A 25843-nucleotide genomic window follows, 5' to 3' on the forward strand; every position below is an offset into this window, starting at 1 on the left:
CAGCATGGCTAATATGAAAATATATTTTACATGACATCATACATATAATAGGGTATCAAATTTCTTGCATTCTCAGTTCGTGGGGAAAGGGGGAGGGAAGGAATTTGGAACTGAAAAACACATCCACACATATACAGTATAATGAATATAAAAAAGTATCACTCATTGTAACTATTCCCATGTGTTCTGGACTCTATAACTGCCTATCATGGCTTTGCCTAGTTCTAATTTTTTATCTAGTTTGTTCATTGCCATTCTTATGGGAGATTATAAAACATCTTAGTTTTTCTTTGCCCAATGGTGGTTCTTTTGCCCGATGCATTTTATGCTTGTTAAATCTAGTAAAAATATTATTAATTGCTTTAAAGGGGAGGAGATAGCATAAAACCTAATCATTTAACTTGTGCAGTACGAGGATGGAAGAGTCAATGGCCAGCCAATTAAGCACAGCACTTGTTCATATGCCTAAGTTTCAGGTCTTTTTTGGCAACCCTGGCAGTAATATCTCTTTCAGTCACTCTTTATTCAACTTGTTACATTTGGTTGGTTCCCTAATCACTCCATATTTATGGAATCATAGAATCTTGGAGTAAAAAAAGGGATCTCAGAGACTTTCAAGTCCAACCCCAAAATTCCCTTTCCAAAATACTCAATAAGGTCTGTCCAACTTTGACTTGAAGAACTAAAGTGAAAGAGAAACTGCTGGTTTAGTTAGTTTAGACCTTTACATAGTCCTCTAATTGTTAGGTATTTCTTCCTTTAGATATTTCTCTAAATGTTAGGTGTTTCTTCCTTTATATCAAGACCACATTTATATCTGTAACCTCCAGTTGCTGCTCCTAAATCTGCCCTGTGAGGCCAAGAACAAGTCTATTTCTTCTTCCACATGACAACCCTTCAAATGTTAAAATCATCATGTGTTCCCTGTCCTCTCTTGTCCAAGATGAATATCCCAATTCTTGTGACCAGTCCTCAGGTGACATGTTCTCAAGGTTTTTACTATCTTGGTTGTTCTCCTCTGGATGTTCTTCAGTGTCCAGATTCATGGAATCTTGGGTTCTTGGGTCCACATTTTTCAAGTTATTTTAGTTTATGGCTTTTCTTCTTTTACCCAGAATAATGATAAAGGATAGTATTGTGGGGAAAGCACTGGATCTAGAACTAAGCATGAAATTACTTCCTTTCCTTGAACTTTTCAAAGAAGAGAGCAGAATTAGAAGGTCTCTAAAGACTCTTCCCTTCCTAAATCACAAAATCATAGATTTTAATTTGGAAGCTATCTCAGAGTACAAGTCAATCTTCATTTTACAGATGAGGAAACTGAGTCACAGAGTGGTAAGGTAGTAAACTCTTCAACCAATAAACTCTGTCCTTCCCTTCCAAGATAGTGAAATACTTCCATTTATTCTTGTACTAAACAGTATTCTTTAAGTTTGTCTTACCTATGATATTTTTCTCCAGATTATATACCTCAATCAGAGAGAGACCTTGTTATTTTGAATTAACTATAGCGTGAATCCCCATGCTAAGCTGGGCACTGAAGAAGTATGAAATGGCTCAAGGACTTCTGAAGGTACAGGCATTACTAAGGCAATTGGGAAAATAGAAGAGGTAAATTGATTTAGTTAAATTTCATTCTCTTCTTTTCTAAAAAAAAAATTAGTGGGTGAGGAAGGAAGGGGAAATTCAGCTACTGAATTAACACTCTATATGTTACTTAAGAATTAGACTGATATATTTAACATGTATTGGTCTACCTGCCATCTGGGGGAGAGGGTGGGGGGAAAGAGAGGAAAAATTGGAACAAAAGGTTTTACAATTGTAAATGCTGAAAAATTACCCATGCATGTATCTTGTAAATAAATAGCTATAATAAAAAAAGAAGGAATTAGACTGATAAAATCCTGACTTGTCCAAAAACGAGAAAACAAGAGCTGTTATTGTTCATTCCCCTAGGCTTTTTACACTTCTCTTATGTTCATTCCAATTTAAAGACATAGTTGGTTAACTATTTGTTGTTAAGAAAGTATGTTTCCTTAGGAAACTGAGCAAGACTAATTCAAATAGACTTTCAATTAAAAAGTAATTCCTTATATGAAACAGTCAGTTTATCAACCTCCTCTAACATTTCATCTTTTTATATGTACTGCCCCATTTAATTCTATTTAATAATTAGATTGCAAAGAGACAAATGACTTATTAATTATGCTAATAAAGTTGAAATAGAATATTCTTGTACATGCAAAAGAACTAGACAAATATATCCCAATGAGATGACCTTTTGAGTACAGCTGAAATATTATGATGAGAAACAACACTAGATGAAAAATGTTAAGCTATCATATAGGATAAGACATTTTTATGTATTAGACAAAAATCACATTTAGCATGTTCAAGTTACTAAATGAGATCAAAATAAAACATCATTCTTTATCTGTTTATGGGCATTGAATAAGTCTTTGGCTGGTAAAGCTAGCAAGTAGGGACAAGCAGTAAGTTTTCTTATATTAGGCAAATCATAAGTATTTACTGAGGGAGATCTATATTGATATTAAAAAGGAAAGAAAACCTTTTATTATTGTGTGTTATAATCATAGATTTGCAAGCAGGGATAGAAAGAATTTCAAATATAACTGCCATCCATAACTGTATTGATTGGACAGAAACTAGCAGAATGTAAGCTCTCAAAAGTAAATAATACAATTGGAGAGAGTACTGGACTTGGAGTCAGGAAGTTTTGGGTTTCAAACAAGACTCAGATACTTTCTAACTAAGAGCTTTTAGTAAATCACTTAATCTCTGTTATTTTAGTTTCTTCATCTGTAAAATGGGGATAATAACTTCCCAATAATGGTTGTTGTGAGCATAAAATGAGATAATATTTCTAAAGTGATTTGCAAATCTTAATCTTTTTTATTTTAGTTTCTTCATCTGTAAAGTGGGGATAATAAAAGCACTTACCTCTAATGTTTGTTGTGATAATAAAATGAGATAACATTTCTAAAGTGATTTGCAAACCTTAAAGTGCTAATTTTAGTGATCTGTTTCATTTTTGTTTTGTATCTCTTGTGTTCTTTAGATGCTTTCTAAGTGTTTACCAGATTGGTGGTTCTTTTTAGGACTAATTTCACTTATGTTCAGGATGTTGTATAAGTTAGTCTACTTTTGTTCTAGCTCCTAGAGAGATGATTGTGGTCAGTATCTTTCATTATCATAGCCCTTTAGACACTGAAAATTGATAAGTAAGGTAACTTGTTTTTTTAATCTATAGACTAAATAATAATTCAGCTTGTATATTTTCTCAGTGTCCTATTTTTATACCTTTTATTTGTGTTTCTTCTTGTATCTATACTTTTCTTGAAATATTTCTAAGTTGAACACTAACAAGGGCTGGAAAGAAAATTATGCCATTTTAAAAATCATTAAATTGTTCATGGTTTATACCTTCTGGTTTAGTAGGATTCATAGATCTTTTCCTGTTCAAAAGAGCTAGCCAATAGAGCATGAGCTTTATAATTTCTACCAAACTATAATTTCGGATACATTCTTTTTTTTTATTGAAAAAAAAATTTTCCCCAGTGACATGTAATGTGATATTCCACCCCACTCCATTATACAAATACATTCATTTTTTACACATTTCCATATGAGTCATGTGGGGAGAGAAAAATCTGAACAAAAAGGAAAAATCATGAGAAAAAAAGAGAAAAAATGAATATAGTATGTATTGATTTACATTCAATCTTTATAGTTCTCTCTCTGGATAGAGATCCCATTTTCCATTCAGAGTTTATTAGGATTGCCTTGGATCACTGAACTGCTGAGAAGAACCAAGAAGAACCAACTTCCATAGTTGATCATCACACATTCTTGCTGTTGCTGTGTACAATGTTTTCCTGGTTCTGCTTGTTTCACTCAGCATCAGTTCATGTAAATCTTTCCAGGCCTTTCTAAAATCAGCTTGTTCATCCCTGGTGCTTATGCTTAGCGAACTTAATGCTATTTTTAATACTAATTTCTTTAATCTTTCAAAGTTTATTCCTCTTTCAGTCTCCCTCCTCCCACTCCTTTACGCTGTCCAATTGCTTGTATAGAAACCCTTCATCATCAAATCACAAAATGTATTGGAAGAACCTTAGGTAGTTCCAGTCCCTTTTCTTTTCCCCCCAGGCATTTTATAGATGACTTCTGAATTATTAGGGAAAATATTGGAAACTAGATAGATTAGTTTGGGTGGCCCCAAGTTCTGTAGACTGAGCACTCTGCCACATTGTCTTTCACACATAATACACCAGAGAGATGAGTTATCTGAGTAAGCTTGGTTTGAGCAAAATAGTCAATACTCAGGGTAGTTCTTTTAGTCTCCTGTTTGTATTTTATATTGGGGCTTCTAGGGGGCACAGTGGATAGAATACCAGGCACAGTGTTAGGAAGACCTGAGTTCAAATGTAGCCTCAAACACTAGCTGTGTGACCCTGGCCAAGTCACTTAACCTTGTTTGCCTCAATTTCTCATTGCTAGAAAAGAAATGACAAACACCTCCAGTATCTTTGTCAAGAAAATTTCAAAGGGGTCATGAAGAGTTGGACACAACTGAAAAATGACTGAATGACAAAATTTTAAATAATGAGCAAATCATCACAGTACATGAGCAGAGAATGTTATGATAAAATTAAGCTTGCAATGTGAATCTGATAATCATTATACCAAAAACTGATATGGAATTGCATGGAAATTGGGCATAACAAGGCTTTGGAATCAGAGGATCTCGTTTCAAATTCAAATTCAAATAGCTCTATTTCTTACAATCTATGTAATTTTGGGGAAGTCATTTTTATCTCTGTGTATCAGTGTCTTTTTCTAAAAGAAGATGGCTAACTAGATAAGATATTAGTTCTAAATTCTATGAGTCTTTCTTATTCATTTTGGGCTTAAAATTTCTTTTAAAAGGGAGACAAAGCCTTTCATTACAATGAATTATTTTCATTTCACAATCAGAGTTTATTTAACTTGCAATCGCTAGCAGGATTAATACAAGAATTTAAAAAGTCTAAATAATGACACCAGATATTTAATTATTTCAATAGGAAAAGCCCGCTAGAAAATAAGAGAGCCCTAGGTACTTTAGTAGGGTATGCTGCTCCTAGTTTGGCAAGGATTAAGGAGTGAGTTAAGGAAGAAGCAGAAAGAGGACACTACAAACATCAAGGATGTCCTTCATAGACATGAGTTTTCTTTAGGTCTCAACTTATCTTTATTTATGTCTGAACAAAGGTACTTTATGTCCAAAGGTACTTTTTTCTCCAAGATACTTTAGGATCTTCCCAACCCTATCCTGCCTCTCTGAGATAAGCAATGAATTTCTATGTAGAATGCTTCCCATGTAGAGCTTTTTAAAAAAAAAATAAAGAGAAAAAAGCACTTCCTCAAAACTAGTCATCATATTAGTCATGTCTGACAGCATATGCAGAATTTTTGCACTGATAAATTCATTTCCACAACACAAATAATAACAATAATAAATTTTATCTCATTGCAACTTTAAGTCTTAAATACATATATGCTTTCAATAGTTGCTCTTAAGACATAATCCTCTTTTCATTCAATATATAGTCATCTGTTCATAAATGACAAAAAGCATTGGTCCAAATGAGAGTGTCTGATCTTCTTAGTTTAGGGTTTGGTGGTATAATGGAGTACCAGGCCTGGAGTCAGAAAAACCTGAGTTCAAATTTAGTCTCAGATGTTCACTAGCTATATGACCCTGGAAAGATCTAATGCTGTTTGCCTCCATTTCCCTCATCTACATAAAATGAAATGGATTAGGATGTGGCAAATCACTTTAATGTCTTTGCCAAGAAAACTCCAAATGGGTCACAAAGAGTTAGACACAACTGAAATGACTAAACGCCACCACCAACAACAAAAGGCAATTATTTGGTCTTTTATTAGATTATTTGGATGCCTGAAGGATTTCTGGAGTTATTATGTTTCTAAAACAAAGGGATTGTTTGTGAGCATCATGCTAGACTAGACGTGCATCTCCTTTTATGGCAGGATTTCTAGACTAGCTGACTGAAAGAAGGCTGACTATATCTAGATTTCAGAAAAAAACCTGGTAAATCACTGATGGTAGCACAGGATAAAATATATATTTACTCTCGATTTAGAGGACCTGACTTCAAATATCATCTGCATATGGGACATTTGGTAACTCACTTAACAATTGTGAACTTCACTTTTCTTATTTATAAAAATGAGGAGTTTGGACCAAATGAGTTCTGCGGTGTATCTCACCTCTGGATCTATAAACCTATAGTCCTAAGTATCTCACGATATTCATATTACAATTTGGAGAGAATTAAATTCTGAAACTACTTACTGAATGCCTATATCTACCAAGTAGTCATGAAAACTTGAAATTACCCTGGCTGAAATTTAACATCCCTTATGAAGGAAGCCTCTAGGCAGAGATGGCTTTAATAAAATATCTCAGGAATTTGTCTTTGACCCTGGGCTCTTTACATTTTTTATCAATGACTCAAATGAAGGGATAAATAGAACATTCAAATTTGCAGATGACATAAAACTGGAAAAGATAGTCAATATGATGGATGACAGAATTGGGTTTCAAAACAATCTCAATCAGTCTAAAATTTTGGACTGAGTGTAAGAAGAAACTCCAGACATGATTGTAAAGCCTTGACCTTAAAAATATTAACTTCAGAAATGCAAGATGGGGATGAGAAGGCATGGCAAAATGACAATTCCTTTAAAAAATACTGTAAATTTTAATAGACTTGCAACTTAGTATGTATGAATCACTAAAGTATTATGGTGACCAAAAAAAGCTGATGTTTACATTAAGAGTCTCCAGAGATTGGGAGGCTGGGGTCCTGCTCTACTATATATTGTCTATTGACCATTAGTACTATTAGTCATGAACACTACATTTTGGGAAGGCCATTGATAAGAGAGCATCCAGAGAAGGGGGACCAGGATAGTGAAGGGACTTGAATTCTTACAATACTAACAGCAATGGCAGTGGAGAAAAGATTTGGGGAGGGAAGATCATAGCATTTGTCAAGAATTGAAAAGCTATTATATATGAAAGAGGAATTAATACTTTTTCTTCTTGGTCCCAGAAGGCAGAAGCAGGATCACTAGGCAGAATTTGTATAGTCAATTAGCCAATAAGTATTTATGAAGTGCCTTAGTGCCTATTATGTGGCAGACATTTTAGTAAACTCCAAGAACTCAGAATTAGCTTGATGTAAGGCAAAACCTAACAACTGGAACTGACTTAAAGTGGTGGTAGTAAAGACTTATAGGGAGGCATTCAGAAGCCTTGGAAGTCTTCAGGTAAAGGCTAGAGGAATACTTGTTAGGGTGCTATGAAAGATTTCAGGTATGAGTTGCACTAGATGATCGCTGAGGTTCCTTCTAAGTCTGTGATTTCTATACTAACCATCTACACAGCAGTTTAAGATTTACAAAACTTTTTCAACACTATAATGATGTAGAGAATTCCTTTTATAAGAAAAAAAACTGATTAGAGAGAGATTATATTTCTTCATTGTATTTAGCATTTTTAACTGCAATGCATTGTAGAGCTTATATGCTTTCCCCCCAATCATTTTAGACAGAATGAAAATGAGACACAGAGAGACAAAATTAATTTGCCCAAGGTACGCTGTTAGTAAGTGTTAGAACTGGAATTATTATTGAGGAGAAATATATGATCACTAGTGGAGTATTTTCATTTAAATTAGCAAAAATTCCTGAAGTGAAAGAAATTAATTGCAGCTAATGGATTTCTAGCCTTTCAGCCTTTAGTAACGTGGTGAAAGATCATTGGAGTGTAAAACTTATTCTTTCTATTGGTTGTCTTACGTACTTTACACAAAATACATTCAAGAATCTGACCACTTGAATAATCAGTGAATTCATTACTTAATGAGATTTTGAACTATTTCTGCTACTTTTAATCTTGAAATTAATTTTTAAAATTTAAAAACAATTATTTTTTGTATATCAATCAACTCGATGACTTCCAAAATGACTTGAAGAGCTTAAATCAACTTATAACACAAAGATTACCAACTTTTTTTGGACTGGGGACCTATCAATGGTGTTTTGTGAATTTCCTATTTTCTTTGATCCTTATTTTCCTATCTCTGTCAACACTTTGTATCATTTGAATAATTCCTTTAAAAATCAAAGTAAATAAAAATTAATTTACCAAAGCAGAGAATGATTGACCTAATAAATGAGAAAAGCTGCTTGACTTATTCTGGCAGTCTGAAAACAGGGCCCTTAAAAAGTCTTAAACTAAAAGTTATATAATGTACACAGATATGTGACTCAGTTTATCTACTAATAACCAGGAGTGAAAAGCCTCATTTTCTTTTTTTGTTTATTTTGTTTTGACTTGATGAGATTATGATAGGAAATGATTTCATTCTTTCAACAAGCTCAACTAGTTCCTTTATCTCTTAAGTTTGATTGTTTATAGACTTGATAGATTTTCATTAAAGAGAAATAAAGATTATTTTCATTCCAAAGTCCACTGGCAACTGAGATGTATTGGCTGTGCCAATATATATAAAGTGAAGTGGACAATGGCGGCTGCTTTCTGGATAAATTTGCCAAGAAAAAATCTTTGCTTTGTCTGTACTCAAACTTTTTTTCACTCTCATGTGGAATCATCAGACAAAGTTTATTAGTTCTAAATAGGGCCAGCAGGCAATTCAATAAACATTTATAAGTGCTTTCTGAGTGTAAGGGATTGACTTGGGTTTTTAAAAAAGATTTACTCACTTAAATTCAATTCACTTCCAAATCAAGACAATACCCTTGTGACTTTATCATCCTCTTCCAAAATGAAGGACCAAAAACAAAAAGAAGAAAAGAAAAGATATATTAAAAATTAGATACTTTTGTTCCTTTTAATTCATGCAGAGAAAATGACTCTTATTTGAAATTTCTTTAATAGGAGAGATATGGTTTATAATGTATGTTGTTTGGAATTAGGAAGCTGAAGGTAAAAGTCACACCAGCCTAGAAAGGGGAGGGACAACAGATATGCTAAAGATAAAATATCTTTGTTAAGGTTTTGTACCAGGTAGCTCTTGGGTCAGAATGAATCAGACAGTTGTCTTAGTCCTTCATTTCAATGCATGTGCAATCCAAGTATTGTGAGTTAGAGATGGAAAACTAGTTGTATATATGGAAACAACAACCACACACACAAAAAAATGTAACAATCTCACAGAAGTCTATTTAATATCCAGGAAACTTTCACTACATACACTTTGAGAAAATGGTTCTTCATAAAGTTTTCAAAAGCTCTCCCTAAAGCCTTCAAATCCTTTGAACTTTTGGTTCACTGTATGTTGACTCAAATCTGACTGATAGATTAAACAACTCAGTCATTTAGTTAATGAAAAAGAAGGATCAGATTTCCAAAGAACTATCTAATCTGTCTCTGTGTCTCTCCCCTTTAGCTTCCTGTCTCTCAGAGTCATGTTGTTCTGGTAATCTCAGAACTTCCCCAGTGAGGAAATACTCTTTATCAAAATATGTATGCAACTCTTTCACAACTTATAGGTATAAAAAGTTATTAGGGGCATTGAAGAGTTAAGTGACCTTAGGAGCAGAGAGACACACACACACAGAAAGAGAGAGAAAGAGAGAGAGACAGACAGAGAGAGAGAGAGAGAGAGAGAGAGAGAGGAGGAAAGAAGGGAGGGAGGGAGAGAGAGAAAGGGAAAGAGAAGGAGGGAGAGGGAGTCAGATGATAAATACAGAGAAATTAGATATGTATATATATGTATGTATATGTATATATATATATATGTATGTATGTATGTATATGAGTGTGTGTATAAAATCTCCTGGAAAGACTATCCAGAATAGAGTTCCCAACTCTAATGAAATCACAAACTCAGATTATATCCCTTTATTCTTAACATATTTCAACAAACTTTTTCACCTTTTCCTCTTAAAATTATACTTGGTCATATGGACATAGGATACTAAGCAGTCCAGAAAGGGTGAAGATAGCAAGACAGGTTAAGTAGACTAACAGTTCAAAGAATGAAAAATGATCTTAGAATCCAGTTAGTAAGACTGGGGCACATGGACAAGTTTCAAAACCCAAACATAAGCTTATGGGGATGAGAAAAGTCCATATTCAGAGATTGAAAATTATTAGAGAATACAAGTAGAGAATCTTTTGGAAAATATATGCTCTGGATGATAAAGCTATCAAAATCAAGACCAAAAATAACAAGCACAACAAAAGCAAAATGCTAAACCAGTCATTATCACAATAAAAAGCAATTGGCCTAGGTGATTAATTACACAGCGAGACAGCTGCATATTGTTTGGTCTGGAATTTTGGAGTTTGATAAACAGAAGTTCATGCAGGTAGAAGAGTAGGAGAAGTAGAGTCTAAGTCTGAAAGCACAAGTCATGGCCAATTATGAAGAAATAGACAAGGAGGAGACTAAAAACATCATTCAGATTTAGAAAAGGCAAGTGGGAATTCTAAGAATACAAACTAGTATGTTTTTTTTTTGAATTTCTTTGAATTTCTAATTAAGCATTTTTATATATGTATTTTTATATTAGCTTCATTAAATATTTCCTTCCCTTTTTCCTACCTAGTAAATTATCCTTTGTAACAAATATATACATGTACACACACACACACACAGAGTTCAAAAATATCATAAATAACTATTGATCAAAGAAATTAAAACTCACCTATCAGAGTGGCAAGTATGATAAAAAAAAAAAAAGAAAAATGTTGGATGGTGGAGGAAATGTGGGAAAACCGAGACACTAAAGCACTATTGGTGGTGATCCAACTGTTCTAAAAAGAAATTTAGAACTATGCACAAAGGGGTATAAAACTGTGTGTAACAGTAATACCACTGCTAGGTCTATGTTCCAAAGACATCAAAAAAAGGGGAAAGGATCTATCTGTACAAAAATATTGATAGTAGCTTTTTGTAGTGGCTAAGAATTATAAATCAAAAGGATGCCCAGCAATTGAGGAATGGCAAAACAAACTATGGGATATGATTGTAATGAAACATTATTGTGCTATAAGTGATGATTTCAGAAAAACCTGGAAAGACAAATCAACTGATACATAGTAAAGTGAACAGAATCAAGAGTGTTATACATAGTAACAACAATTTTATTCTATGAAGAATTGTAAATGACAGCCTTTCTCAGCAATATAATAATCCAAGACTATCCCAAAGGATTAATGATGAAGCATACTATCCTCACTTTGAGAAAGAAATGATATTGATTGAGAACAGACTGAAGTAAGATTTTCTTTCATTTCCTTTCTTTCATTTTTTTCTTACAACTTGATGTTCAATTTCTTCTTCTGTTCCTCCCTCCCCCCTTCCCTTCTTCCTTCCTTTCCTTCCCCCCCACCTCTCTCTCTTCCCTTCTTCCTTCCTTTCCTTCCCTCTCTCCCTCCCTCCCTCCCTCCCTCCCTTCTTTTCTACACACATATAGTTATCATGTATTCTGTTTTCCTGGCTTTGCTTACTACAGTCTGCATTGGTTCCCTTAATTCTTCCTATACTTTTCTGAATTCTTAATATTCCTCATTTCTTACATCTTACTCTGGTTTTCTATAACTTTCTTGGTGGCATATAGGGGTAGGCAGCTGACTGATCCCTAGAGTGAGAGTGAGGATTATTCAATTGCTGATAATTACAGCAGAGACTAGATCCTCTAGAGAGCACTCAGTTCTAACAACAGCAGTCTGAGCATCTGTTGATACTAAGCATCTGTGACAATTCCTCCTTAAAAGTTGGGCTAATCAGGGTGTCAAATTCACATCAACTTATGCTGTTTACTCTTGGTGTTGATTCATGTTCTGAATGTAGAATGGGGCACCCTGAAGAGATAAGCAAGAACACATATGTCTTAGTTGATAGGTGTGGACTTGCTCTTGCTTACTGATAAACACAGTTGCCTTTGATATCATTCAAATAAAGTATGTTTTCTAAATGTGGCTATGGCCTAGGGGTGCTGATCTTACATCATTCCAGACCAAAAAAAAAAAAAATGTGAAAGGAAGCTGACTTATAAGGAGGCTGGAAATTGCTCTGGATACAGAGCAATGCAGCTGCGAGACATACACAAAAATGCATATATCACATATACAATCATTCATTTGGAGGATTATTGATGAAATAACTTAATTGGGTCAAGAGGCCAATCATTAAATTTGACTTTGATTTAGGGGTACTTTCTCTAGGGTATATGAATTTTACTAAAAATTCGATTATTTTATTTAAATAAAATTAGTTCCCTTTATAATCTTATGTTTTTTATTTTGTGTATTCAGAACCATTATTCTGAAGAGAAGTCTGTAGGTTTCAATCAAAATGTTAATGGGTTCCATGACACAAAGAAGTTTCAAAATCCCTGCTTTGATGCTTCATTATGGTATGTAGGGGACTCTGGACTCCTGATGATTGTGTCAATGGAGAGTGAGTTCTACCAAATTCTACCATACTGGACATAGTTCTAGCAACGGACTTTCTCTTTTCCAAGAATCAACTTTAGTGAGCTCACCTTCAGGTAATAACTTGGAGTATAAAAATTTATGAAACAAAGAAAAATATAAAATGAGTTTGAAACTGCATTGAAAGAGAATTTATTTGGGGCAGCTAGGTGGCTCAGTAGATAGAGCACCAGCCCTGAAGTCAGGAGGACCTGTGTTCAAATATGATTTTAGATACTTAACCCTGTGTGAACCTGGGCAAGTCATTTAACCCTCAATTGCTTCAGCAAAAACAAAACAAGACAAAAGAGAACTTATTTGACATTGTGTTCAATCAGATAAAACAGTTTTTATATTCAATTCCAAGCATAGAGAGATATTGTATTTTCTGTACTACCCAGCAACTATGTGACTTATAAGAGTGTGGTCTACTATAGAATATAATTTTCAAAGACCTGGCTATTTCCTTCTCATGCTTTCATGTAGGCAATTTTCACAAAGTTTTGCTCTATAAAAATTTGATTAGCAGAGAATATTAGTTGTTCAATTGTTTTCAATCGTGTCCATCCCTTCATAATCCTATTTGGTATTTTGTTAGCAAAAAAATGATGGAGTAATTTGCCATTTTTTTTTTGTCTAGCTCATTTTCAGATGAGAAAATTCAGGATTAAGAGACTTACTCAGAATAATTTAGCTCTTGAGTATCTGAGGCTGGATTTGAACTCAGGATGAAGAATCTTCTTTACTAAAGGCCTGATGCTCTATTGACTGTGCCATAGGGAAGGAATACACATAATGGTTGATGGGATAATCCTTTTCTTTAGCAACAAGGGCCATAAAATTTTTTGGCCCTCTATTCTCAAATATTTGAAAAGTTGATCCTACAAAGTTCACAAAATTTGTCTCCTCCAAAAGGGTAAGTTGCAATATATTCCCAATAAACAAAGATATTGGAGATATAAATTGTGTATGAGTGGAAAATTAGATGAACCAATCATGGTGCAAGAGTTGAGAAAAGATGCATACAGCACACAGTGTGTGAGCTCCATTGGTACTTGCATAATATTATAAAACTTTGAGAGAGACTTTTGATACCCAATAGAAGACTTAAAAGAAATTATTGATATTTTTGCTTATATATCTTCAAATTTTATCTGTTCTTCTACCTTAAGAGACATTTCATATAAGAATTTTTTTTAAATTAAAGAGAAAAAAATCAGCAAAACTGGAGTAATACATTGAAACAATTTGAAAATAAATACAGTATTCTATTTATGAACCTTCCTTTTATGTAAAAGAGGGGAAAGATCTAAAAGTTTCTTCTCATATAACTTCCTAATGACTTTTTTCCCTCTCTCTAATTCTGAAATTTTTACTAATAATTTTGTGGTGCTATTCTTTCCATTTACATTGTTATAGTCATTATGCATATTGTTTTCTTGGCTCTACTTATTTCATTCTGCATCAGTTCATGTAAATCTTTTTAAGTTTCTCTATTCATTATATTCATATTTTAAAAAAATAGGATAGTAATGAATGATTACATTCATTTATCACAATTTTTTTTAGCTATTCCCCAATAAATGAGCATTTGGTTTGTCCATGGTTCTTTGTTTCCATAAAAAAGCACTTCTATAAATATGGTGATTTTTTTTGATGGCTTCTACAATGGAAAATTTATAGAAGAAAGTGGACAAGAGTAATGTAAGATAAGAAAATTTGAATGGGACATGATCAGCATCAGCCATGAAAACAGATCCACTGAACAAGAGATTGATAAAGTTGGAAAGAGCATTCATTGTTATTAGTCTAATCTCTTTTTCCTTTTCTTGTTTTTTGCCTTATAAATGAGGAGACTTCAGATTGCTTATAAAAAGGGTTTGTAGGGACTCACACAAGCTCCATACTGTGAATTTATCCTCTTTTCTCTACCCAAAAAGTCATTAAGTATGTTCACAGGTAAATTATGAAGTATATAAAGTTTGTCTTTGGATCTGTGAAGTTTTCCTTCACTTTATTGTGCTTCACTGATGCTGTATTTTTTTTTTCAGATTGAAGGTTTGTGACAACCCTGCATTAAGCAAGTCTGTTGGTGCCATTTTTTCCAACAGCATTGTGCTGTGGATCACATTTTTGGTAATTTTCACAATATTTGAAACTTTTTTCATCATTCCTATATTCTGTTCATATATTACTATATAATGATATATTATTTCTATGTCTATTTATATATACCTTTACTATGGTGATTTGTGATCAGCGATCTTAGATGTTACTGTGATAAGTTTTGGGGCTGACCCGAATTATGTCCATATAAGATAGTAAACTTGATTAGTGTCGTGTGTGTTCTATGAGCTCCACTCAATCAGCTATTCCTTCATCTCTCTCCCCCTGCTTGGGCCTCCCTATTCCCTGAGATACAAAATATTGACATCAAGGCTAATTAATAATTTTATAATGTCTTCTAAGCATTTAAGTGAAAGCAAGAGTTAATTGATGAGGCAATCTTCTTTGTTGTCTTACTTTTTAAAATTGACGTAGTTTCTTCTAGCAGCATTACCTGATCTGATCAATAGCAGCCATCAATATCAAGGCAAGATCTTCCATCAGCAAAAACATGACTTGTTGAAGGCTTAGTATCATGATGCTTTTTTTTTTTTAGTAATAACGTGTATTTTGACATAATATTGTTACACACTTCATAGGTGTGCAATAAGGTAAGTATATTTGTATGTGAACATATGATGTAAATAATGTAAACATAACTTTTATATGCACTGAGAAACCAGAGAATTCATAGGACTCATTTTATTGTGATATTTGCTTTATTGCGGGGATATGGAACCACACCTGCAATATCTCTGAGGTGTGCTTGTATTTCCTATCCATTATTAGAATCTGTAACCTCACACTCTCAGCGGTCTCTTAGTAACATAGGACCAGAGATGAGAAAAGTAAGTTGGATTCCTAGGGAGGGGAAAGCAGCTGAGGAATTTAGTACTAATACACAAAATGGATTAAGTTTAGCTGAAGAAGCAAAGAAACAACAACAAAAAAATATGGATAATTTTAGTTAAATAATGTAATACATTCTTTTTTTTTTTTTTTGGTTGAGGTAATTGGGGTTAAATGATTCGCCCAGAGTCACATAGCTAGAAGTGTTAAGTGTCTGAGGCCAGATTTGAACTCAGGTCCTCCTGATTCCAGGGCTGGTACTCTGTCCACTGTGCACTTAGCTGCCCCAATGTGATACATTCTTAAACTGAAAGATGAGAATGGGAGACCCCAACAAGTTTTAAATCTTTGTTTTCTACTGTGGAAAATGTTCCTGTCATTCCAAATACTATCATCTGAATGTCATGGTAACTGCATGATCATGGATAAGTCCGCTGGGTCTGTACTACAATTTAATGGGTTTTAAAATGCCCTTAAATAAAACACTATTAGGTTCTAATGGGCATGTCAAACTGCACAAATGAAGAAATGGAGAATACATAGTGAAGAAAAGAAAATCAATGAATAAAAGTCATGGTTGGAAAATTTGTATAGTTAAAGATTGTGAGGGGGGAAGGTTCCTACTCATCTGTCACATAGCCAGGGATCCTGGATTCTTGCACTTGTTATTGTATATAGAACTTGAGGCTCAGGTTCCATGCTTCCTCTTTTGTTCCATCCCTGCAATCTCTTCGTGTCCTACAGGTTATAAGAAAATTAGTGGCAAAAAAGTTAATTAGCTAATATTGGATCATTTGGAATAATGGTATAATTTGGAGATATGGAGGCTCTAGTGGAAAATCTCTCCATTCCTGCTGTTATTACTTATATTTTTGTGAATGGCATCCTAGGTCTTTGATGTCAAGATGTAGTTTGTTGAATGCTGGCTTTGAAATCAGGAAGACTTAAATTCAGAACGCCCTTGACATTCAACTAGCTGTGTGACTGTGGGCAAGTTAACTTAAGTTCTTTCAAACTCAATTCCTTCATTGGTAGACTGGGGCTAAACATTTAATACCTATCTTCTAGAATCATCATGATGGTCAAGTGAGATCATCATCATCATCATCACTAATACTCATATAGTGATTTAAGGTTTGCAAGCACTTAGTCCACATTGAGAAGCTAATTTATATATTTGGACAGAAAACTGGCCTTAAAGCCAAAAAGACTTTAGAGCAAGACTTGTCTTTGATATATTTGGGGCTGTATGAACTTGACTCTGTTTAAGAAGCAGATAAGGTGTAGACCTCCATTGGTAAATCAAATTTTGTCATCTGAGAGATCCATATATGAATGAATCACAGACTATATATATATATCCTTTATATCTATGATATCATTTAATCCCTATGACAATACTAGGAGGTAAAAGGTATGATTATCCCCATTTTACAGACGAGGAAATGAGATTGAGAGAAGTGAAGATTCTCTAGGGTTACATGATAAGTGTGTGTATCAGGATTTGGATTGAGGGTTTCTACACTTCAAGCCCTGTTTTCTATACTGAATTTCAGCTGCTTCCTCATAATGTTTGTATAGCACTTTAAATGTCAGCCATGATTAGTGTGTGTTTTCTAACAATTTCTAAGACCCCATTAAAACAACATTTCAACATGGCCTTTGGTGTTACCCCCTTCCAGGAGCTATAATGCTCTCATCTAGTTAAATCACACTTAAGGCTTTTAAGGAAGAAATGGTAGAAATTTTAGGCACCTTAGCTGACCCAATAGGAGAGATATTTTTGGCAGTGGCGAACGGGGATGGGGAGGGTGGGTTTGTGTGAAGGGGAAGGGCTTTTCTTCTTTCTCACATTTCACCATAAAGACAGCTGCTTACTTTGCCTGTGGGGGAAAACCATCTCAGGTTTCACCTCTCTGTTTTTAGCCTCCTGCTATTGCTTCTAGGGGAAGGAAGGGGGTTGGTAGATAGGGGACCAAGGCAGGGTGGATGCTAGATGGAGATTATGAGCTGAGGTGGTTTGGCAGCTCCATCTTAGAGGCTCTCCATCTCTCACTCCCGCTAACCCCCTCTGTTTGCTATAAGAGTTCTGGCTCCCCTGGGAGCCCTTAACCAATGTCAAATCCTGCTGGGCTTGGCCAACTGTGATCCCCACTGACTGAGTAATCACTCAACTTCAGTCCTAATTCCAGTGCCAACTTTACTCTAATTTGCCTGCCCCTCTCCAGGGGACAAATCACTCACAATTATAGAAAATGAAGTTTAGAGATGGAATTTTATGAGAGTTTTAAAGTGATTGATGTTTATCAACAAAAAAATAGATGAGAGGATTCAAGGGCATGATGTTAATGTTACCTTATAGTTAGGTATTCTAAACTGATATTGTCTGACATAAAGAAAACCCCAAGTAACCCACAAGTTTTTATTTTATCGGGGTTTTTTTCAGTTTTACAAATAGTGAAAACCTTTTTGGTGAGCTAATACCACAAAATACTGAATGGAAAATGTCTGGGACAGTTAGCTCCTAACTCAAGATGGCAGCATGTATGTGCTTAAATCTGAGCTGGGATGCACTTAATTGACCTTAGCATTTAAAATCTGAATTCTATTTTTTGCTTCTCAAATCATTATCTCCCTCTCGATGGGGAACAAAAAGGAATGAAATGATAGAGGAAGCACTGTCTGTGACTTCTTTAAATCAGGCTCAGTTGATGTATATATGTGCTTAAAGCTAGTTTTATTACAGTCTTCCTTAGGAAATTGATGGATTTCCCCAATCAACAACTTCCAATCGCTCTTGAGATTACAACTGTGTCAACAAGAGTTGGTCCCTGATGCCATTCTGCCACTCTTTATATATTCTTCCTTGTTCTGGCATTCCTTTCCCCCCAAGGTACCTATTCCATACTCATCTCAAAGGGCCTTGTTATAATTTAGTTGCAGGATTGGAAAGCATCTGATAGCCTAATATTTTAAAATGTTAAGTTATTAAGACATTAGCTTTCAAGAGATATTTGCATTTATGAAAGGGATTCAGGAAGACCAAAAGTCTTAAGGACCCAAAGGAATGATTCTATAATGGAAGCCCTTCAGGCTTCAATGACAAGTTGAAAAGGATTTGCTCTAGGGGCTGCTCAGAGAATCTCAGATCTTTTCAAAGAGGAGGTGTCTCTTTCACTCCCATAGTCTTAGAATCTTATGATTCAGCATAAACTAATTAAATTTCAGAAGAAAAGAATGAAGTAAAAATGTAATAAAAATGAAGAAAAAGTGGAAAGAGGAATAAGATGAAGTAGAATTTCCCTGATTGTAGTGCATATGGTATTTGATTTAGTGGCCAAGTTACCAACTTTTCCAATCAAAAGGAAATGAATTCTTCTTATTTTCTATCTGCTATCTGTCTTGGGCCACTGTGTGATTATGGGAAAATGACTTAACCTCTCTGCATCCATCTGTAAAATAATAGGGCTAGATTAGATGACTACCTAGATTCTTTTTAGGTCTATATGCTAGTAGTTTCAGTCAAGTCTAACTATTCATGATCCCATTTAAGGTTTTCTTAGCAAATATACTGGAGTGGTTTGCTATTTACCTTTCTCATTTTATTAGAAAACTGAGGCAAACCTAGAATTAAGTGACTTGTCCAGGTTCACACATATAGGATCTATCTGAGGACAGATTTGAATTCTTCTTGTCTTTAGGTTCCAAGTCTATCCTCTGAGCCACTTAACTTCCCAAGAAAAAAATGAGATATTTAAAAAGTGTTTTGAGAATTAAAACACTATTGATATTGTTATTGACATTGTTATTGTTGTCATTATTGTTATTTCCACTACAACAGCACCTCTTATTTAATTATGGGATTTTTTTAAAGAGACACTTCTTGAGAATTCTTGGCAAGTTGTTCCTCTATCTAACCCAGGGTGGCCACAACATATGGTACGCAGCCTTGGTGAAGGTCATGGTTTCTACTAGCATATGTTAGTAATTTTCTCTTAGTTCTCCTAGTCAGGAGATGCACACATTTTTTCTCTGAATCAAACCTTTCTATCCTGTAAGTTATCTTTTGTTAAACTTGGTTGTATCATGTAAAGTATATCCACAGGGAAATCCTTTATACAGTAGAAAATTCAAGGGAAAGAACAATGTTTCTCTTTTCTTTGTTTTCCGAGTGGAAAAATAGCCTCTGAATAATGAAGGGAAATTCCCATTGAGGAGATGTTTAATCTGAGCTTTCTAAATGAATTTACTGTTCTTTACTCTTGGCTATGTTTGACTGAGCAAGTGTAAGTCACATTTTTGCCACTATAAAGTCACTTAAATATAAAGTAGAATAATCCACAAATAAAATGGGCAGACAATTTAGAGTACTCTGAAGCCAGCAATAGTTTTTTTTTCCTCCATTAAATAACAGGGCTACCTAAAACCTAAAGACTATTTCCCATGTATATTTAGGCTATATGCTATTGTTCAATCTTCTTTCAATTGTGTTCAACTCTTCATAATCCCATTTGGGGTTTTTCTTGGCAAAGATATTGGAGTGGTTTGTTACTTCTTCCTCTATCTCATTTTACAGATGAGGAAATTGAGGCAATAGGATTAGATGAATTGCTCAGCTAGGAAGTGTTAAAAGCTAGATTTAAACTCTGGATCAAGAATGTTACTGATACCAACTCTAACCCTCTATTTCACTCTACCACCTAGCTGCTCTTATTTAGGTTAATTTGTCTATGAATTAAGACAGAATCAAACACCACTAAACTCCTTGGCTTAATCCTTATTTTATCTTCTTGACATAGAAACCACTTACTTGATATGAAGACTTTGGATTAGTATCTGTTTTCAGTCAATAGATCAAATGGAGAGTAGGGAAGATAGGAGAGACCAGATGATGGGAGCATGTGGTGAGCTTTTTCTTCTCAAAAAGCAGCCAGGTGATAAAAGTTCAGATCTTTTATTATCTCCAATATAGCCCGGTTAGCTTAGAGGCCTATCTCTCTGCTTGGTTCCAAGAGCTCTTGCCGCTTTGTCCTTTGCTTCTGCCTCTGCTTTCTTCAGCCTCCAGAGCCAGTACCAAGTTGAATCTGTTTTGCCTTGAAGAGAGGGCTTCTGGCATAATTCTGCTGAAATCCTGACTTGTAGCTTCTTCCCTCTGAAGAACTTCTTCTGCCACCAGCCAGCCAAGTGGAAAATATTCTGCCTTGCCTCGGAGAGAGGGCTTCTGGCGTAACTCCGCTGAAATCTCGACTTGTAGCTTCTTCACTCTGAAGAACTTCCTTGACTGGCCCATTGAAGCTCTATTTATGCTAGTGCTCTCTGGCCCAAAGAGCTTCAAGGGAGGTGTGAACTCATTGAACTCCAATGAGTAAAGGTGTGAACACAAGCCTTGTATTAATTAGTTCTACTTAGTACCTTGTTTCAGGTCCTGCCCAAAACATCTTCTTGTAAGATTAGATCAACTCTAATTAGTTAGCAGTTAGTAAGGATTCCAACAGGAGCACACAGAATAGAAAGGCTGAATTCAATTCAACAAATATTTCTTCATTGCCTGCTATGTTCATGACAATGTTCAAATCCTATGTTAGTGCCACTAGGTGATGAAGTGGATAGAGTACTGGACCTAGAGTCAGGAAGATTAATTTTCTTGAGTTCAAATCCAACATTAGACACTTACTAGCTGTGTGAGCTGGGATGAATTATTTACCTCATTTGTAAATGAGTTGGAGAAGCTGGAGTGACAAACCACTCCAGTATCTTAGCCAAGAAAATCCCAAACTAGACATGGCCGAAAAGTGGCAATGATGATAAATATTCAAGACCCTGGATAAGCCTGGGAATGATGGGGATGAGTCACAAAAGAACTTTTTAATTTATTTAACTCTTCAAATGATGGCTGTGCAACAAAGACTAACATGAGGATGTCCTTGATCTTGAGGAGCTCACATTCTCCTCAAATATCTGCTAAAATGAGCAGAAATAGGTTTGTGAGAAAATGCTCCTCCCAATATGATAATATACTTACTGAAAGCATTCTGTGTCAAAATCCTCAAACACAATATAGATAGGGCACTTCAGTATAGAGCTGGAACTAGGGATAACTCTCTGTCCCAGAGACAGGTAAGATCAGCAGCTGTCTATGGTTTAATTTAGGGAGTAAGAAGAAATATTTATGGCATTTTAATAAATGAACATATTTTTAATAGAAGAATCATGGTCTATATGTAAGTTTGTCAAAAGTCACGTCACAAAAACTTGAGACCAGCTCTATCTACCCGAGGACCTCTCAGTATTTTCACTGGAAGAACTGGTTTGAGATAAAACTTTTAAGGAACACAAGTTTATCTCTGTATCTTCAACCCCTTGTGTACTATTCCTTCTTTTTTCTTGCTTAACAACCATGCTAACACAATATCTTCAGGTTATCCAGCTCAAAGAGCCTATGTTTCCCTTTATTGTATCCCATTATGGCATACCTTCCAAGCCTTCCATTCAGGGGTCCTCAAACTTTTTAAATAGGGGGCCAGTTCACTGTCCCTCAGACTGTTGGAGGGCCAGACTATAGTAAAAACAAAAACTTTGTTTTGTGGGCCTTTAAATAAAGAAACTTCATAGCCCTGGATGAGGGGGATAATCATCCTAAGCTGCCGCATCTGGACTGTGGGCCATAGTTTGAGGACCTCTGCATGGTACCTCCATGCTCTAGACCATTCCCTCTATTTTGTCTTCCACCAAAAATTACCTGCTTTAGTTCATATTCTCTTAGGCCCTTGATCCATATTAATTAGTCTAACAAAATAATTTCAGATAAGTTGATAATGACGTAATGGAATATAGAATCATAGTTTTGGAGACTAATATTTTGCAATGAAGAAGGTGAAGCTAAGAGACTTTAACTTGTTTAGCTAATAAATATAAGAGGATTTGAAGATAGATAAAAAGTATAATAGGATTCCTGATTTCAGGTCCTATATGCTATTACACCATGTGCAATCCTTGCAAATAATATTTATATCTTAAAATTAGCCTTCACATGAACTGATGCTGAGTGAAGCAAGAAGAATCAGGAAAACATTATACACAGCAACAAGACTGGGTGAATATCAACTATGATAGATTTAGTTCTTCTCAGAACCAAGGCAATTCCAATAAATTTTTAATAGAAAATACCATCTGCATCCAGAGAAAGAACTGTGGAGACTACTGAATGTAGATCAATACATACTATTTTTGCCTTTTCTTTTTTCTGTTTTTTTCTCATGATTACCCCCTTTTGTTCTGATTGTTCTCTCCCAACATGATTTGTAAAGAGAAAATGTATAAAATGAATGTACATGTATAATTTAAAATTTTTTAAGGAAAGAAATAAGCCTTCAATGCTTGTTGAAGCCACCTAAGGGAAGAAGTAATTTAGAGTCTTTGATAGTGCAACCATGAAAGATATTTTTGGTCAAGAGGACCTTATGTTAGCTGGGCAAATGATACTATTTGCCCATCCACTTAGAAAGCTGAGTCTATGATGAAGAGCTCTATGTGGGATGATTCTTCAGGTAGAACCATCGCTTGCATGCTATTGATTAAAGGCAATGACTTGAATCTCACTTTGTAGTACCGGCTCAGACCCCACTAGGCAGTGAATTGTCAAACTTGATGATTTATCACACAAGCACTTTCTGATTCATTTAATTCTCTAAATTGCATGATGGCTGTGGGAAAAAAAATGGACAGGGAGGTTTCCTTTCAAACTTCAGTCCACACTTGCAAAAATATGGAGCCATTGAGTACCTGACTGGAATCCCTATGTTGCTATTAAGATTAACAAAAAGAGTTATAAGTTCACTGAAGCTTCAGGAGAAAAAAAAAACTATATTTTTCTAAAGCTATTTGCTGATGAAATGTTCCTATGGAGAACCACACCTGCTGCATTTGTCCAGATTTGTCCTACTTGCCTGGCAAAGCTCTAATTAACACATAATTGCTCCAGTGAGTTTGGGGTAAAACTGCCTTGTTTCAAGAGCACCACCCCCTTCTCTGATTAACTTTTTTACTGTGGGAGTTAGTGCAGTAGGGTCAGGCTGAGCTAATGAACAGATCTCCAAATTGGGGCATAGTGGAAACCAATCAGATGAAGGCCAGCTTGGAGGCCAGCCAAATTTGGTTTGTGTTTAATCACTGACATTTCTGTGCTTTTGGGATTGGATTGAAATGAGCTACAGAGAGGGATGACAGAGGAGGAAAAGGAGGGCTGTTGTTTGCATGGCTGCATATGTATTTGTGTTTGTATGTGTGTACGTTTACATGGAAGCCTGTTGAAAGAAAGGAAGGGTGCTAACCAGAAAGGGGAATAATGAGAAGAAAAGGAGAGCCCTTTTGTATTCAGGACAAAGCCCCCTTTTTGAAAATGGAGCAGGCTACAAAGAGAATATGGCCGCTTGTGGGGCTAATGATTTTTCTCAGGACTGTGACTAGTTATTCTTTTACAGCCATATATCTTGCATGACCTCGTCTGCAATAAAATTAGTTCCATATGTGATTTTGCCCATTTTCTGAAGATTTACTTCTTTCTAAATTGCCAGTTTCTCTCATGTGAGACCAAAAGGACTCAGAGGCTTGAGAGGGGGGTGCATTCCCTATGCCACACTGCAAACAATAAAGAATAAGAGCCTTGGATGAGTTCAAAAGTGCTGGGCCTAGAGAACACCAAAGAATATTCTCTTGGAGCCTTTCTAGCTCTCCTTAACACTAATGGGAATTATATGTGAAGAGAATAGATTGCTCTTTTTCCCTAAGGGTTAGAAAAGGGCAAATGTCAGGGGGTTTTTTTGTTTGTTTTTTTTAAGTCCCCATTTCAATTCTTTGGGTGTTCCATCAGCTGCAAACCATTTCAGCAGATGCTGCAAAAGATGTTCTCCTCCTTAATCCCCTCCCCTCCTGACCACCCTGCATAATTCACCTCCAGTAGCAACAGGAGACTAGCTGCCAGGGAACATGAAAGAAGATAACCCTGAAAGGGCAGATGATGAGGAAGGTAATGGGAGAATAATCTACTGAGACAGAGTAAAAAACATTTATCTAAATTTAGACTTCAGATATTCACAAGTGGAAAGTGTGAGTAAGAACCTAGCTCCTGTTTTTGTCACCTCTGAGCTCAATTTTCCTGAAAGAAGGGAAATTCTCAAAACTTGAGAGTGAATGATGGATGGATGATGGGCGAATGTCAGAGAGAGGGAGCCACAGGCTTCATGTTAAGAAAAAACTTCCTAATGATGACAGTTGTCCCAAAGTTCAATAGGAGGCATCAGACCATAGGAAGTACTCACTCCCTTCAAGCAAAGGTTAAATGTCTATTTATTGTACATGTCATAGAGGAGATCTGCATTCAGGAAAAGATTGGATTAGATCAGGACTTCTTAATCTTTTTTTATCTGTGGCAAGGATATCTTTGGCAATATGGTGATGTCTGTGAACCCCTTCTCACAATAATTTTCATATTGGCTACCTGGCTAGAACATAAGGCATCTTGAGAATAAGTCATTTCCTTTTATCTTTGTATTTCTGATGCTTAGCACAGCTAAGTGCTTGGCACATAGTAGGGATTTCATAAATGCTTATTAATTGATTATATTGCTCTTCTCCCCTATTATCATTATTATTTATTATTATAAATGGACTATATTTCCTATTATATCTTTCCAGGGAATTTATCTTAAATTTTGAGGTGGAAATTTTTGTGTGCCCATGGAGTGTTAAAGATAGACTATAAACTCCATGGAGATGGGATCATGATAGGCAGCATGATATGGTGTTAAGAATGATGGTTTTGGAGTCAAATATCATATGTTCAAATCTTAGTTCTTCTCACTAACTGTGTAATCATGGTTAAATCTCTCAACCCTTTTCGGTGTTAATTTCTTCTGCTATAAAATTAGTGAATTGTACTAGATGACCTTTGAATTAATTTTCAAGCTTTAAACTTTATGTGTCTTAACTACACTCTGCATGCTCCCTTAGTTCCTAATATCATGTTCTGAATGTGGCAAGCATTTAATAAATGCTTGTTGTTTATTGTTTGTATAGTATAAAAATATCAGGTCAGGAGTGAAGAAATATGAATTCTAGTCTTAACTCCACATCAAATCTCCCATAATAAAAGCTAACATTTGTAAGCACTTTACAATTATTATCTTATTTGATCCTCACTACAACCTATCCAGTAGCATAGTTGCTATTATTATCCCATCTTACGTATGGAAAATATAAGTTGCCTAGGTTAAAATATCTAGTAAGTGTCTGAGGCCAAATTTGAAATTTGTTCTTGATGACTTCAGACTCAGTGCTTTATCCACTGTG

This window comes from Antechinus flavipes, chromosome 5, assembly GCF_016432865.1.
Source record: "Antechinus flavipes isolate AdamAnt ecotype Samford, QLD, Australia chromosome 5, AdamAnt_v2, whole genome shotgun sequence".
Lineage (NCBI taxonomy): Eukaryota > Metazoa > Chordata > Mammalia > Dasyuromorphia > Dasyuridae > Antechinus > Antechinus flavipes.